Source organism: Electrophorus electricus, chromosome 3 (genome assembly GCF_013358815.1).
Source record: "Electrophorus electricus isolate fEleEle1 chromosome 3, fEleEle1.pri, whole genome shotgun sequence".
In the NCBI taxonomy this organism is placed as follows: domain Eukaryota; kingdom Metazoa; phylum Chordata; class Actinopteri; order Gymnotiformes; family Gymnotidae; genus Electrophorus; species Electrophorus electricus.
In genome coordinates this window covers 17,840,763-17,858,485 of record NC_049537.1, presented here as the reverse complement: position 1 = coordinate 17,858,485, position 17,723 = coordinate 17,840,763, and the positions used below count along the sequence as shown (strand labels likewise).

Here is a 17,723-nt window from a genome sequence, read left to right as displayed (position 1 = left end):
TAATAATTGGAGCCAGTAGCTGAAGGGTTTTGGTTGATAGATGTAACTTTCTAAACCTTTCAGTCAATATTACATTTATTTTAGTGGCTTCATGTTCCATTGTAAGCCCTACTCTGATTATTAATGATTAAGCCACTTAATGGCACTATGTCATATTAAACATAATGCTTCATGTTAAGTACAGGGATGTTTGGACTCGGCAAAAACATCAGGTTGAGTACTGCTACATAAATAAACCAATCAAGTGATTATGAATAGCTGTCATGGATTGTGAGCCAAGTTTTCACACTTAATGGCGACCAAGTAGTAAATGGTCATTTCTGAAGACCCAATTACATTTTGAATAATGGGAAGATAAGAAGCTATCCCTACAGTAATATTGAGACAATTATAATATAAAATATCGATTTTAAATCGTTGTATTTGAGTAGCTCTTGAGTAACTTCTGCATGAATACAGTACAGCCGATGTCTTGGTTTCCTTTGTACCTAAATACCCAAATATTTTACATGAATAATGAACGTAAGAGGCAGTTATGTTATGGTGCAGTGATTCAGCACGCAGATAGAGACACGTATTATATAGTCGATGGCTACCTTAACTGTATTATTTTCAAATTCGTTAATGAAAGCGTTCACCGCGGCCTATTGATGCTCGAGGCGTTGGTTCGACCACAGCTTCATTCTTAGCGGATGTGATTTAATGAAACCCCATCAGACAGCACGACTGGTGTTCGGAGACAGGACATCACGTTTGAATAAAATAATTAAATTGTACGATAAAATGAAGGGTTGCTTAAGATTTAAAGGGGATATTTCTTAAACTGATATAATCATGTTAGCATTACTTATATGATCTATACAAGTACTACCTATAACAATATTTAATGGCATTTAATCTATAACCGTTTAACGCTTAACGTGAGTAGCAGGTTATCCAACCTATCCAGCGGTGCTAAATACTCCAACCTATATAGTTAAAATCCCTAGCCGCAACGCTCGTCCAGTAGTGACACCATTTGCTTACCTCCCCGTCTCGTATATCTTGGTATTTCGTGATATCAGATGCCTCTTTCAAAACCTGGCGTGGTCACTCCAGATATCTGCACCATCAAAGCAGCGTGTTTGGATGCTGTCATGGCATTTGCTTCCTGCACTGGTGTCACCATGTAGGGACCCGTGCCGCCTCGTGTGCGCCGGACAAATTGATAGCATAGAATTTACAAACAAGAATCGCAGTCAAAAATAGGAAACTGCAATTCCAGATTTCCAGATTATCATCATATAGGGAGAATTTCTGAGACACTGAAACACAAACCCTCACTAGCTTCAAACGTAGCAGTGCATGACGTCAGTCACTATGTCTGAATTTATACACGAATGTTTATCCCATCGCGTGATTTCGTTCATGCTATTTTGATATTTTACTGTTTTCTTTCATTTTTTATGAATTAAAGAAAAGTAAATTGGTCAGAGGTTTAGTCGATAAAGCATAGTGTATGCATATTAAGATTAATATATATTTTTAATATTTTCATTCATATGACGAATCATTCAGCTTGCAGCAAGAGCCGTCACGCACACGCAGCCCTCGCATCTGCTGCTTAGACAGCTGAACATGCCAAGTACAGATCTGAGCTAACAGACTATATAAATCGCACAGAAAAATTAGTTGCACAGAGATGCTGTATATTTTTGACTAGATTATCACTTAGACTTCTGTCCAATGTATTTGCAAAAAAGGCAAAGGATTTCCTTGAAGACAGATACTCCTACTCCATACCAGCCCCGGGATCGGGTCACATTAAAAAGAAAAGTCCTGAATGACTTACCGCTATTTTTCCGTGTCTATTAGCGCCGACTAAAATACTTGCCAAACGTCATCTACCAGCAGTTTAGCCTATGCATTTTTATACTGCTCAATTAGTCGTGCTTAAATATACAGGCCCATAACCATAACTTCCAATATGAAATAGGTAATACTAATTTTGCGTAAATAATTGCAAGATGTAGGCTACATTTACATTTACCTCTACGGCATTTAGCAGACACTATTATCCAGAGCGACTTACAAAAGTGCTTTGTCATTTACTCATAAGTACAATAAACAAGTACTTGTTTGTAATAAACAATACCCTACAATAAGTACTAGTTTCAGTTAGTTAACATAGGAGCAAGAACTGCATTAGTTAACATAGGAGCAGGAACTACATGGAAAAAAAGGGTTATTTTGCACTGAAGTGCACTGAAGTGCAAAATAGTGTGATTTTAATCCAAATTAAAATTAAACAAACACCTACCTGTTGTATCCTGTAGTTACATGATGTTCAACCACTAGGGGTACGTAGGACAATAATATATAAGAGTGGGGAAAAAAAAAACTTGACAGTCTCTTGCAGCTAAAGCCAAATACAAATAATGTAATACATATGGACTTTTTTTGCATGTGTCTGCCATTTGATACCAAATATTGATGTGCATGAGAAACAGATATCTGATATAACCATGCTATATTTGGAAGAATCTGATAATGCATCAAGAAGACTTTTGGAATGCCAGTATCCATACAACCACCTGACCTGCCAAGGTCATAAAGTGTGTTATGGATACAGGCTCTGCTGGGTCTTTATTTCCAAATCAAGTTTAAAATCAGTATGCCTGTGCCACTCCACTGTCTGCACCTTCCACTAGACTCATGAACTACACACAATAGTATAGGTACTCTTGCCTGCAAGCTCAAATAAATGCAGGAGCTGCTTCTACTACAGCCATATTCTTCTTAGTGGTAAAGGGGACCTGCATTGCTGGGCATGGATCAGATTACTGCTTTGCACCTTTACATCACTGGACACAGCAAGCATACTTCATCCTCAGTGCTTCCTATATCTATGCTCTCCACAAATACCACATTACCTCAAAATGTACCTGCAGATAGCAGCTGGGTTAAGTCCTTTGTGCATAGAATGAAACTCAACCCAGCTGTTAAACTGGTACACCACAAGTTGCAACAATTGCCTTTTGGAGTCTGCAGAGTCTGCGGAACTGGACTGCTTGCTGAATCATTGAGAAAACTGTCCCACTGTCTCCCATTGTGGTAACTGGAATGAAGACTCAGAGGATTCATCTTTTTTTTAATTTATGGCTTGACACCTGCACCCTCCACCTTATAAAAAATTATGGACACTATTTTGCAAGGTGTACCTGGTGTCCAGAACTACCTGGATGATCTCAGTGTCTAAAGTGCTACTCTTGACAAGCCTGATTTAAATCTGCATGCTGTAATACTGGAACTGATATAGACAGGCCTAGTATCGAATAAACAAAAGTGACAATACAGAAAGTCCTCCTTGCGTTTCCTTTGACATACTTAGAGAAGGAGAGGGATATTCTTTATTGTAATTATACATCAATATACCGAAATTTCATTGAAGCCTTCCCAAAGTGGAAAAATATACATTTATAAAATACACATTTACATGGGTTACACAAAGGGTAGAAAGAAAGTAGATTCCAGTCTTTCACTGTTGATATTTTCAATATAAATTACTGTTTGACATAAACGTCAGGGTGGTCAGTGGTCAATTGCTCAAGACATTCCACCTCATTCCTGTAGGCACTCTCATTGTGGTCAACACTGTGGTGTTGTCTGCAATTTTTATGATGTTGTTTAAAAAATGAATGGGGGTGCAGTTGTATGTAAACAGGGTGAAGAGCATGGGGCTCAATGTGCAACCCTGCGGGGTCCTGGCATTCAGGATAAGAGTGGAGGAGGTGTGGTTTCCAATCCTGACTCTCTGTGGTCTGTCAGGCAGGAAGTCCATGACCCAGGAGCACATGGGGCTGCTCAGTGCTAAGATTACAGGTTTGCTGACCAGCAGTATTATTACTGTTGATGGACTTCTGCCTGATCAGGAGCACCTGGATGCAGGCCTGAAAGCTCTTACCCCATCTGATACAGATGCTTTGCTGTCTTTTGGAGCCTTGGGTCATGATTAAGTTTTAATATCATTTTTCACATGTTGTGGCCCCCATTCATGACTGTATCAATGCCAATTTTACTTGGACTGCTCAAAGATGTTTTGAGGTTGTTAAGCAAATGCTAGAGACCAGCATTTAGGATCTTTGATCCCACTCTCCAATCAGTGCTTCCCACAGATGCAAGTTATTTTGGACGCTGTACTGGCTAAGATACAGGCAGATGGTGCTAAGAAACCTGTAGCCTTTGCTTCCTGCAGATTGACTTCAGCAGAATGCAAGTATTTGGTAGTTAAAAAAAGAGGCACTATGTTACATTTATACAGCATCATTATTAGAACCCAAGGACACTTTACAGTCAATACACCAGTGAGAACCGCACTACTCTCATCCAAAAACTGCAGCCCCCTGGGAAATTGCATCAGGCACAGGAAGAGAGAGGATAAGAACCAGGACAGAGTTCCATCCCTCGTTGGGCATGCAGACAGATTCACAGTCCTTCACACAAACAATCACACCAGGACAAGTTCTTTTTCTTTTTTTTTACAGTAACCAATTTTATGTTTATAGAGTTTAATTGATGCTTTTATCCAGATAAATTTACTAGTATGACTGAGTACAACTTGAGCAATTGAGGGTTAAGAGCCTCGCTCAGGGGTAACTAGGCAGTGGTGGGGCTTGAATAAGTAACCATGTGATTACAAGTCAAGTACTTTAACCACTAAGCTACCACTGTCCTACCAATGGGAAACTCCACCCAGATAGGGAGCCAAACCCAAGACCCTAGCACTGAGATGCAAACAGACTAACCACGAAGCTGCCCACTAGCCTGCCTATGGAATATAGATAGATGGACTACTGATAAATGGTGACTATACCTATGGGGCCAATGTTTTACCCTGTGAACAGACAACCAAGCCCTCACATCCCTACTCACCACAATCGCCAATCGCCAAGACTCACACAGCACATTGACTTTCCCATCTTCCTCTGACTGTGATTACTGACCTTTATTCTAAAGTCTAACCAGATTTATTTGTCTCTTCCACTTTTTTAGGTCTCATTCACTTTGCACTCCTTTTTTTGTGGATGACTATGAAAATGCCTGTCCTTCATGCTCCAAACTAGAGGCTGGGAGTCAGAACTCGACACATTACTACAAAGTCAAGCATGAGCTCTCCATTAAGGACAGTGCAAACATGCAAGACTGTTGGCACTTATTTCTGAAGACTTCAGACACTTCTCTGCTTAGCTCTGGTTTTGTCTCCATTTTCTTTGCTTTCTGAAGATATTTTTCAAGCTACAGTGTCTCATTATTTACAGAAGAACTAAGAAGCCAAAAGTGGTCATTTTTCTTTGTGATTTTCATATTTTTAAGATAAGTGCTACAGATATAGAAACAGGACAGTCTCCTGGATACAATACAAAACAAAATAGAAAAAAAAAATAGAAAATGGCTCCTCAGGTTACAGAACACATGTACTGTAATCTTTCAGAATTCTACAGAAAATGACTGCTGGAATGTGTTTTTGGAGTTTAATAATATACTTCTTCCTGATCATTGACTATGTACATAAATCATTCAAATTAGCAGTCATCAAACTACTCATAAAGAAAGCTAACACTGACCCATTTCAGTTGACAAACTTCAGGCAGATCTCAAACCTTTGAGGTAATAAAAAGAGTGTTGACAGGGAAAAGAGGCTTAACAGTGCATTAGGCATAATAACATAAAACATAAAGGAGTATAGAGATTCTGTGTCCTTTCAGAATGATTTGGTACAGGGCTGTAGAGGCCTCTGCAGGCTTCTGCAAAGGATCCGGGGTAGGCCTCAGTGTATCTCAGGGTGAAATATATTATTGCTGCACCAGACTCAGGACCATGTAGAAAAACAATTTTCTTTAGGACAAGGTCAAGAGAAGTCTTCAGTTAGAATGTAGTGGTAATGGGTTCCAACTGGTGTGGGTGTTGAATATCAGTTTGCATATATTGACTAATGAATGGTTTGGATGTGATGGTGGTGAATGCAAACACTAATATTTAAAAGAAGGTAGGGTGAATACATAATCACTTCTGACAAATATATAAAAATGTGGGTTGATTGTTAAACGTTAGACATTCTCTGGAGTGTGTTTTGACCAGGTATGTGTCTTGCTTATATTGCTTGAGCTCAGTGCAGAATTTGACATCATAGATAGCAATTTACTAAATAGACTTGGGTGCCTGCTTTTGTCTTTATATAGGCTACCTCTAAGTGAAATTATTTATAAACACTATGCTAATTTCCATGCTGATGACATAACGATCATGCTGATGATAGTTATGTCACAGCTAAACCAGAGGACAAATATCAGTTTAATATTAGAGGAATGCGTAAAGAACATGCAACATCAGATGTTGAGAAATTTCCTTTCACTTAAACCTGACAAAAAAAGAAGTACTTCTTGGACTCCTGTAATGTCTTACTATCTGGTTGTACCACTAAGTGCATAAACAAGCTCCAGTTCAAAATGCAAGTCACAGTTCTTCCTAGAACTAGAAAGTTTGGTCAAGTTACTCCTCTCTTAGCTACATTGCACCAACTCCCAGAAAAATGTTGTATTGATTTTAAAATACTGAATGGTCTTGCTCCACAGTATCTTAGCAAACCCCCCAGTACGTTAAATCAAAAGGTGCAGGCTCTTTATTAATATCTCAAATAAGGAAATCTACCACAGTGTTATGATTCCAACAGGAACAGGTGAAAGACAGAATGCATATGCAGGAGGCGGTTTATTAAACGAGGGAAACACAAACACGAAGGGCAAAATAAACAGGGGCAAGGGGAAAATACTAAGGCAAGGTAATACATGAACTAGGCAAACAGCAACTCAAGGGCAACAACAGGAATAGCAAGCATACTCTAACCACAATAGAACAAACCCAACTTACCAAAATAACCAACAACCTAAGGAATGAAACACCGGGCTTAAATAACCAAGACAATCAAAGACTAACAGATACAGGTGAACATGGGCACAGCGAAAACTAAAACAAGGAGTGGAATAGAGGAACAGACGAGGGGCGGAGAAAATGAAACCAAGGTATGGAACAAGGAAGTAAAGGAAAACAGACAGGACAGGGAAACCAAGGAAACAAGGATGCCAGGATGGTGGCCATTCATGACACACAGGGATCAGAGCCATTTACTATAAAGCTCTCATACTATGGAATAACCTTCCTGCCAGGGATGGACTGGTCATCATGAGTAGCGGGACAATTCCCAGTGGGCCTCTTTTTATGTGTCCATCAGCCATCATGAAAATGTCACTTCCTCCAGGATAAACTGTAATCATAACAACTGCAAAAACATTAATAATGAATGCAAAAGAGAAATGCAAAATGCAAAAGACTCAGACATAGTCTCAATATTTAAGGCTAGGCTGAAGACCAATTTGTACTGTCAGGATTTTTATTTAATATGTCATATCTTAGGTTAAGGTGATGATGAGGGTTCATGGGTATTGAGAGTTATTGTAAATTGGAGGGCCAGAGGAGGATGGGCCCCCCTTTGAGTCTTGGTTCCTCTCAAGATTTCTTCCTCAAACTCTAGGGAGTTTTTCCTTGCTACTGTCGCCCTTGGCAAAAAGCTGCTTTGTAACAACATCTGTTGTAAAAAGCACTATATAAATACATTTTGAATTTTTACAATTTTGATGTTATTATGCTATCGCTTCACCTCTTTTTATCACACAATTTGCTGACAGCAGTGGAGTGCTGATGTTCCAGGAAGCCCTCATGTCGGTGTTTCCTTCTTGCTCTATCCTTGTAGCTGTGCTTCCATAGCTAGTTTTGCTGCAATCCATCCTTGCACACTATAGATACCTAATTTACACACTTGTATAATATAAGTTGTACAAATTATCTCTCCCCTGTTTCTGCTGAGGTACTCTATTCCTGGTGTGTGGTGGCTCCTCTGTATCTATGCTGATGTGATTTCTTGGACTAAAAATAGTCCAATTTTAAGTCCACTCATGCTAAAATAAATAGCCCAAGAAGAGCTAAAATAGTCCAAGAAGAGCCCAGGACTAACCAGTGGCTAACCACTGGAGGATGGGTTCTTGAGTCTTGGTCCTCCCAAAGTTTTTCCTTGCCACTGTTGCCTTCAGGTTGCTCATTAGATATCTCATTAGATATACATCTGAAAAGGTACTTTTTTGACAATGTGTGTTGTAAAAAAAATAAATCTATATAGTTTATCTGACTTGATATTCCTTAGCAAGCAAGGTCTAAGTGTCATTTTATGGCTATTGTTAGACATCTTCCCACTACAGTTGTCTTGTTTCCTGTTTGTGGGCAGGTGGTGAGCCAGTCTGATGAGGTCGAACTAATATTTAATCAGAGGAGTAAGGAGTAATCTATATTCACTACATTGGAGTAGTCTGGATCTCTTTGGGGAAAGGAGCATCTGGCAGTGTAATGTGTGGTGGCCCGAGTGCCGCAGGACGCGAGGCAGGACGCACACTTCCTCGACAGGGACGAACATTTATTAACATAAACGGCAGCGGCACTCACGTATTACAAACGATAAACATGAACAATTAACGATTGACATTAAACAAACACAATGCATAAGGATACATCTAACATAAACAAGTTACATTTAGACATTACATCTACATTGACCAAGTACGCCGCACACCCTGACGCGAGTTTAAATACACACAGACAAAACGAAGTACAGGTGTGTGCAGGCGTGGCCACAAACGAAAGTCCTACTGCACGTGGCTGGCCAAACCACGTGCCTCGCGGGAGGCGAGCGTTCGGTGACAGGCAGAACTCCTTTGCCCATTAATTTTCAACAGAAAATAAAGCACACCTTGAGCCACATGGAAAAAGAAGATCTATATGTAAAATTTTTATTCTGATTTAAATGAGCCATCCAGCTAAGCTATAGAGCAAGGTTTCACCATTGCAACAAAGGTGATATGCGCGGAATTCTCACTTAATTAAAGTACATCGTAATTTCTGCTGCTGTTACTGGTGGCTCATAAAACCTGCACATTGCTGTGTTAATTACTGTTACAGATTTTTTTTAATGAGTACTATGGGAAAGTGAACTATACAAACTCTGCATATGAAATGCTGATAATAATGTTATCAGTTGAATGAATGGTACTACGACTGGTTCATAGGCTGCTTCCAGTACAAATGAATTTGGAAAAGAATATTCTAAATATGAATATTGTTGCGACTACTGAAAAGTCATGTAAAAAAAAAAAAAATTAAAAAAAAAGCACAAATGTAAAGTAAGCAAGATTAAAACCAGAAGGGATAAAATGCCTAATTGCTACCCCCGAGACGTACGGAGGAGACCCAGAGGGGTGTGAGGGCTTTGTCGTTCAGTGCAAACCTTTTTTTGGATATCAACCCCAACTGCTCGACCACGCCAAGGTCTCTTCTGTAATCTCCAGGTTCAAGGGGAAAGCCTGTACCTCGGAAGCTGCTCTCGTGAGTAATGCCTCCCCGCTAATGAATGATTACGCCGGTTTCATTCAGGAGCCACTGGAATGAGCCTGCTGTAGTAGATGCTTTTATCCACGGACTCAGAGCGGATTGCACATATTGACGAAATCCTGATCTATTCCTTCTCCTGGGACCAATATGTGTGTGACATACGGGCTGTCCTCCGCACCATTCCTGCAGAACCACCTCTACTGCAAACTGGAAAAATGTGAGTTCCATCGGGAAGAGGTGAGCTTCTTGGGATATATCATCTGCGAGGGCCGCATATGCATGCAACCGTGCAAGGTAGAAGCAGTATTGGGCTGGCCTAGACTGCAGACTTGCAGGGAACTACAATTCTAGGGATTTGCGAATTTCTATTGTCGATTCATTAAATCCTTTAGTACTTTAGGACCTCTCACCGACCTACTCTGTGGACAATCCAAGAGGATAACGCTCTGGTACTGCAGCAGCCAGACCCGGAGAAGCCGTTTGTGGTGGAGGTAGACACATCGGACGTGGGGGTGGGTGCGGTGTTATCTCAACACAAGGGAAAATCAGGACAACTAAAGCCCATTGCCTACTTTTCAAAAAAACTAAACCCTGCTGAGAGGAATTATGATGTTGGAGATTGTGAACTCCTCACAATGAAACTAGCATTTGAGGAATGGAGACACTGGTTGGAGGGCGCGCGACACCCCTTTTTGGTCATCACAGACCATAAGAATTTGGAATACCTCCAAACCGCCAAGAGGCTAAATTCCAGGCAAGCCCGGTAGTTGCTCTTCTTTACGAGATTCAATTTCTGTGTCACCTATGGACCAGGAGAGAAGAACATGAGGGTGGACGCACTCTCCTAGCAACACCAGGCAGAAGCCCCGTCAACCATCCTGGAGCCAGTTCTTTCACCCACCTGTTTCTTGGCAATGCTGAGATGGGTCCTAGGCCAAAAGAGAGAGGCAGCGAATCCACACCCGTCAAACCATCTTTTTGTACCCCTCCGCCACCGTCAAGCCCTTATCATGTGGGCACACACACCTCCATCTGGACAGACCACCCAGGAGCCATCCACATGGCACAGCTACTGAGTGCTTAATATTGGTGGCCTGCAATGAACAAAGAGATTGTCAGGTATGTGGCGTCTTGCAAAGAGTGTGCCTGCAACAAAACTCCTCGCACACCACCTGCAGGTAAGCTGTTTCCACTATCCACCACACCTCTATGACCCTGGTTTCACTTGGCAATTGATTTCGTCACTGACCTACCTGTTTCTGAGGGCAACATGGTGATCTTAGTCATAGTGGATCGGTTTTCTAAGATGGTGTGATTCCTTCCACTAAAAGGTCTACCTACTGCTTGGGAGACGGCGGAGCAGCTCTTCCAGCAATTTGGGCTACCGGAGGACATAGTCTCGGATAGGGGGTCACAATTTACGTCCAGAGTGTGGAAGGAATTGCTTGGAAAGCTGAACATCACGGTCAGTCTGATGTCTGGGTACCACCCCGAGGCCAACGGTAAGGTAGAGATGGTCAACCAAGACCTAGGTAAGTTTCTACAGTTGTACAGTCAAAAGCACCCCGAGACCTGGAGTGTCTACCTCCCCTGGGCAGAATACACCCAGAACTCACTGCATCGTGCAGCGACAGGACTAATGCCATTTAAGGGTCCGTAGACCATCACTGGGCAAATTAACAAGGTCACCTACCGCGTTGGCTTGCACAGACACAGCCAGGCTTCTCGGGCCTTCCATGTGTTGGCCCTGAAGCCAGTTGTGGAGGGTCCCCTCTTGGAGGAGGATAGCCCCTCGAGTGCTCCACCTCCTCCCCTAGAGATAGAGGGAGGACCAGCATACAAGGTTTCTAGACGGAGAGGCGCGCAGGTGCAGTACCTCGTGGACTGGGAAGGGTACAGACTGGAGGAGCACTGCTGGATACTGGCTTCCTCAGAAGCCTGCTCTGGGCCGGCCGCACACCAGGAGGCTGGCGGGGTCTTCGGGGGGGGGGGTTCTGTCATGGTTGGTCGGCCAGCTAGCAGGAAGGACATGCCCAGTCCTGCTAGGGATCACACCCCTTACCTGCCCACTCACAATGTCCTGAGTACTGATTACATTCACCTGTACATTCACCTGTACCTGTACATTCTCAGTTTTACATTCTAGGCTAAAGATTTACTTATTTACTCAAACTTTTAGTTAACCATTTGTAGATAAAGATGCAGAGCCTGGAGCCCCGAGTCATAGAGTTTTATGGTTATCTGAGATGTTGATGCTGTTGCCCAGGCTTCACTCAGGTTTGTGATGATAAATATGGGTGGAATGCAATGTCTCCGAGAGCCCTCAGGAATGTAGTCTCCCACTGTTCCTCCCTTTTAGTTATGCTGCTACAGATAATCCTGCTAATCGCTGGCATGTCTACTGTATATTGGTGGTTCATGGGGTGTTTGTCTTTACTGATCTAACCTATATCTCTGTTTTATTTGCATGCTACTGCAGAGTCCTGTTCATTTGTGATAAATCATCTAGAAAATGTCCAAGTTTTTCCTATGGATGGGCCAATGCTGCCAGTGGATGCAGCTGCCAATAGATGATGTTATGTTGCTATCTCAGGAACAGCCCACCTACCCTAGACCCACTGGAGTAACTGAGGCGCCACATCTACATTGACGTGGATACTTGGACTAAAATGACTGGTTACTAGTTGTGCTGCCCAATGGAAGATAAGTTCCCTTTTGAGTCTTGGTCCTCCTAAGGCTACTTCCTAAATCCTGCACAGGGAGTTTTTCCTTGCCACTGTTGCCTTCTGCTTGCTGATTAGAGATATAGCCACATAAATTTGTAATGCTGTGTGTTGACAAGGGACAAGGTGTGTTGTAAAAAGCACTTTATAAATAAATTTCACTTGACTTGTTTAGGAATGGACTTGGGTGGGATGAAGTCATATCTGCTCTGTGGCCCAGGAATGGATAAAATGGGTACAACAGTTATACCTGTTAGAGAATTTTAGAGTGGGTAAATGTCTTAAGCCTCCAAACTTTGAAAGAGCAATTTTCATGAGGAAACTTAACACTGCCTTAATAATGAGTAAGTTAAGGGTTGTTTCTCTAATAAAGATGGAGAAGAATGGAGCTTACAGCAGCAGTGGTAGAGGAATGAACGAATCAAATATTGAGAAAAGAGCTACAGATTAAATTGCTTGATTTAGTCTTTTGGGCAGACAGCACTTCAGTACTCAAATACATCAATGATACTTGTAGGTTTTGAACCTTTGTGCTAAAGACTTGCTCAGATTCTTGTTTTTCCACCCCAAGCAATGGCGATATGTTCTTACATTGAGCAATCCTGCAGATTTTTTAAATCAATGCAATACAACAGAACAGCTGGATATGTTGACACAGTTAATCAATCCAGCCTCATCATGGAATTAATTGAAGAACTAGATCTTAAGATTCAAGAAGTTATGCTTGAGTCTCCATGGAAAAAGGATAAAAAATTAGTGCAAATTCTGCTAGTTCCCAGTCAAAGAATAGCAAAGAGACAGATAATTATCAGTAATAGATAATTATGTCACCTGTGCACTTAATCGTTTTGTCAGAGAGGGGGTGTATTACGGAATTTTATTTCCTGTTTATTTTAACTTGATATTTCATGTATGAGTAGATGGAGCTCTGAATCACTTGTGGAGAAACTAAATGAACAAAATATATAAGGTATATGGAGTAGTCTGGATCTCTCTGGGGCACTGCATTTCAGAAAGAACTCACTTAACCTCTTAAAGATTTCAGTTACAGTCGACAATTCATGATGTCTATTGTGTAGTGAGTAGGCTGTTGCCTATGTGAAACTGGTTTGGTACAGGGAAATGTCTTCGTACAGGATATTTGACATCTTATCCTTATTGTATAATTACAATGGTAAACATCTACGAAATGCAGTGACAATGTGAATATTTGCCTATATATTGCAACTCCCAAACAACCCCCACTTTTTCCCTTAATACTCTTTACATCATTTAAATAAATAAGTAAAACAAATAAATTACACTTTCCATTTATTTTCTTAACACTCTTCAACTGTGTGATAGCAGGTTCCTGGAATTACAGTGCAAGATGTGAAGGACATTCTAGATGAAAATGCAATAATGAAAATTGCAGCAAAAAAAAAGAGATTGCAAAAGTTTTAAAAGTAATGCTATGTTTAAGGTTCAATGTGAAAGAAATTAAAGTTATACTGATGTTTTTTCAGTGATTACAAAAAATTGGGTTAATTAAGTCAGGTCTTCCTGTACTGTAACTTAATATGTTAACCAAAAGCCCATTGTTTGAATTGTTTTCAGGCCTCTGAATTAGGCTCAGGACAAGTGATGAACACAGCACAGCAAGTATTAAAAAACAACAACAAAAAAGGAGCATTTCAGCTAACAATCATTTAATATCTTAAATATAATTTATGTATAAATATATATATATATATATATATATATATATATATATATATATATATATATATATATATATATATATATATATATATATATATATATATATATATATATTTTTTTTTATACACACACACACATACACACACACACACATACACACACACACACACACACACACACACACACACACACACACACACACACACACGTTCTTTCTGGAATGCCTTTATGATTTGATGGCATAAGATTCACTGTCTTCTCTGAGCTCTGTGGCCCTGAACAACCTTTTCAGAGAAGGTATAAATTCAAATTTTTTTTTTAAATCATACTGCAAATCAAATAATAAAATCCACAATAAAATCATATATTCCGATTTTCCCAGAAAACTGACAATCACATTAAAGTGTTCAGAATTCATAATGTTCTGGATAACTTTTTAAATTCAATTTTACTTTATTTTTAACAGTATTATTAGCAGCATAAGATAAACATTTGACAATATAATCTATGTACTGAAAGTGCATGTGCATAATAAAACATCTTAGTGCACTGTAAATTTAGCATTAATATAGATTAACTATGAAGCCATGCATTGTGTATTACAAAACAATATAGCACAAAAAGGCTTATTCAAATATAGTCCTTGTATGTGTTTATATAGTATATTAAAATCATGTTGAAAATGTATATGTAGACTATTACAAAAATGATTTTCATATTCTATAAATATACTAGACTATACATTGAAGTATATAGCATACCAAAAGGGTAACACAAGATCACATGAAGGGTTGTACAAATATGCTCAAATGTGTTTGTAAATATATTTATTAAATATTCTTTTTATATTATTTGATATAGAAACTAAGTAACTAAAGAGCATTTGGATAACATTACAGAAAAACTTTAAACATACATTAAATATATTCAACAGTCAAATTTGATGGCACAGTATAAAATACTTGACTTATATCACATTGGCCAAAATAACATGAGTAGTATTACTTGATATATGAAAAATGAAGTTCCAATATTTTCCAACTACAAATTAGTAGTGATTAAATACAAATTAGTATTGAAAAATTGTCAAGATAACTCAAGTACTTCATCTTAAGTCTACTATTTCATCTTAAGTATACTTTTATTTTCACAAGTGTTAGCAAAATTAGCATTCTTGTTAAAAACCCTGCTGTCCAGTGGGGAGGGCTGTTATGGGTTTTTTTGGGGGGGTGTACTCTGTACATCTGGATCTGACACTCCTGTGGTTAACCAGCCCTCATCTGGTACTAGCCCAGGGATCTCTCTGACAGTGTTTGCTCCCGAGTCTGCTGTTCCCAGCATTGCAGCCACCACCCTGTGTCCTGTCTCTGGTGTTGTAGCCAACAGCCTGTGTCTGGTCTCTGGCATGGAAGATGCTGCCCTGTGTCTTGTCTCTGGCGTTGTAACTGCCTGCCTATGTCCCGTCGCCGGTGCAGAAGATGCCACCCTGTGTTCTGTCTCCAGCCTAGAGGGTGAAGTCACCACACCCTGCCTCCTACAGACTGCCGCCTCTGCAGGGTCCTGCTCATGAGTGAGCTCTATCACACCCTGCTCCTAAGAAGGCACGACACCAGGCCTCCAAGAGGTCGCCGCCTCCACTGTGCACAGCTCACAAAAGAAATCAAAATTACACATTAATGATAACTAGAGCCCTACAAATTCCAAATCAGCCTTTTCCCATTAAATATCCAATTTTCCATAAAATGCCAGACAACTGGAAAAAAAAAAAAAACTTATCCGGTACGTACCTTAAATAGACAGTGCAGAGTTAAATACCAGAGATCATCGTTTTTCTGTAGCTATGGAGACGTCAAATGAGAAAACATCACTTAGGCAGTTTCCTAAATGTAGTAATGTAAGATTAGGCATTTTTGGCTTGCACATTTCTGATATGGATTTAAATAAAATACACTGACAGCCCTGGTTTTGACAAAAATGTTTCTTTGGAATTACAAACATCACTGTTATATTTTGTACATTGTTTAAGGCTCCAGTATCTTGCTAAACCTATGTTAACATGGGGCTGCCTATTAATGAATTCTATGCTAGAGAGAGAGAGAACTGTGTCAACATAATCATGTATTATCATCTCAGTGAGGGAGAATGAAGCACAATGTTACCGCCGCCTGATGTTAAGTGCTTTCCACCCAGTCTTATGTATGCCAATAGAGGGTGCTAGATTGCCAACCACCCTTTTGGAAATAATTTTTAAAATTTTTATTTTTAAAATAAAATAAAATTTACATGATGAATGTACTTTGAGGTACCAGTTTAAAATGCACAATAAAATGTCAAATCTAAAATATATTGGAGGAAATTAGCTTCCTGTTCATCCCTTCTCTCTTCTGTCAGTGCAGCAGTGAAGCCAATTGCTGTTTCTGACAAAAGATACGCGCATAAGAACATAAATTTAGCTAATCAGCATCCTCGAATCTGACGCCTAAAGGGTACATCATTTATTGCCCCAAGCAGAGTCAGTCGGTGGTGGAGTGGGGACACCTGACACTGACAATGCTGATCACAGGTACTCAAGATGAAGGATTTCATCTGACCCCAAATTCAATAAGATATCTTCCCCAAAATCCATTTGAGATGATAACTTTGAGATGACAACTCTGAGAAACTTCATGTCAAATACACCTGACATGAAAATCACACAATAGGCTAGCAAAAATAGTTAAAATGTAAATGCAAGGTTTCTCCCATAATTGGTACAGCCAGATGGCATGGCTAGCTGAAAGCAATCATGTAAAATGCCTTATTTTGCTTCCCTGGCATTTTCAGATGTTTAGTAGAGCTTGTCATCTATCTAGACAATGTACTGGAGGAGAACCATAAGCTACAATTTTCAAAGAAACCATAAAGACAAACTTTTTCATTGTTTTGATTACATTCTAGAGGAAGTAAAAAAAAAAGCTGAATATCTTGCTATTCATGCAGATTAGACAACTGACATTTACACTCACTGCCAGTTGGTACACCGACATTCATTCTTTTCCATCTTTTTTTTTAATAAACTTAAATGTGCAATAGGATAAACAACTCCATATGCAGTACTCAAAGGTAATGCATCGTTTCACATGAATGAAAAAATGTACAATGTAGTATAGCAAACAACTGTTCATATCCTTAATGTCACTAAGGTGAAATACCCTTTTACTGAGTGCAAACTACAGCAAACAATGAATTCTGTGATCTTGAATGAGTTCCTTACTACATGCTACATTATGTCTAGACAAATCCACTACCTGCAACTGATTTGGTGGACCTGATGGCAGCACAGAGCAAATAAGTGTCTGTGAGACAGGCTATCGGTAGCATTTTCTTGTTTGTATCTTTTTAGCTTGTACAATAGCATGTTTGATATTGGATGCTAATTTGTATGTATCAAACATAATATCAGATCTGCTTTGTCTTGCAAGCCATAAAATTGGACCTATCCTTAATCTGTGTTGAACAGTTTCAGATTGACTGAAGGATGCATGTCACTGTATTGCTCAGGAGGATTCCATGGGAATTGTATGAAGATTTTTGATGTTATCCTTTGGTAGTAGAAATGTTTCATCAACAGTAATGATGTCTAACCCTAGTTAGCAGAATCTCTCATGCCCACCCTAAAAAGATGCTTTAATCTGATCACTGTTGTGGCAAAGCTTTCTGGGCACCCCATATGAAGTCATCTACATAAGTACTCCAGTCACCTGCCATTCTGAGTTTACCCAATAAAAAATTGAAGGATCATCTTGTGACATTTTTTTCTTTTTCTCACTGCTATCTCCTTGACTTTTT

The 17,723-nt window shown here is 39.7% G+C and overlaps 1 protein-coding gene across 3 annotated transcripts in view; it reads right to left on the bottom strand.

Annotated features, from left to right (window-relative positions):
* Positions 1–1,317, bottom strand: part of si:ch73-212j7.1 (centrosomal protein of 170 kDa protein B) — a 31,315-nt gene extending 29,998 nt beyond the window's left edge. For all 3 annotated transcript variants that reach the window (XM_027005276.2, XM_027005294.2, XM_027005285.2), the window contains exon 1: positions 1,027–1,317. The gene's annotated coding sequence lies outside the window, so the exon portion shown is untranslated. The remainder of the gene's footprint in view (positions 1–1,026) is intronic.
* Positions 1,318–17,723: the final 16,406 nt, after the last annotated feature.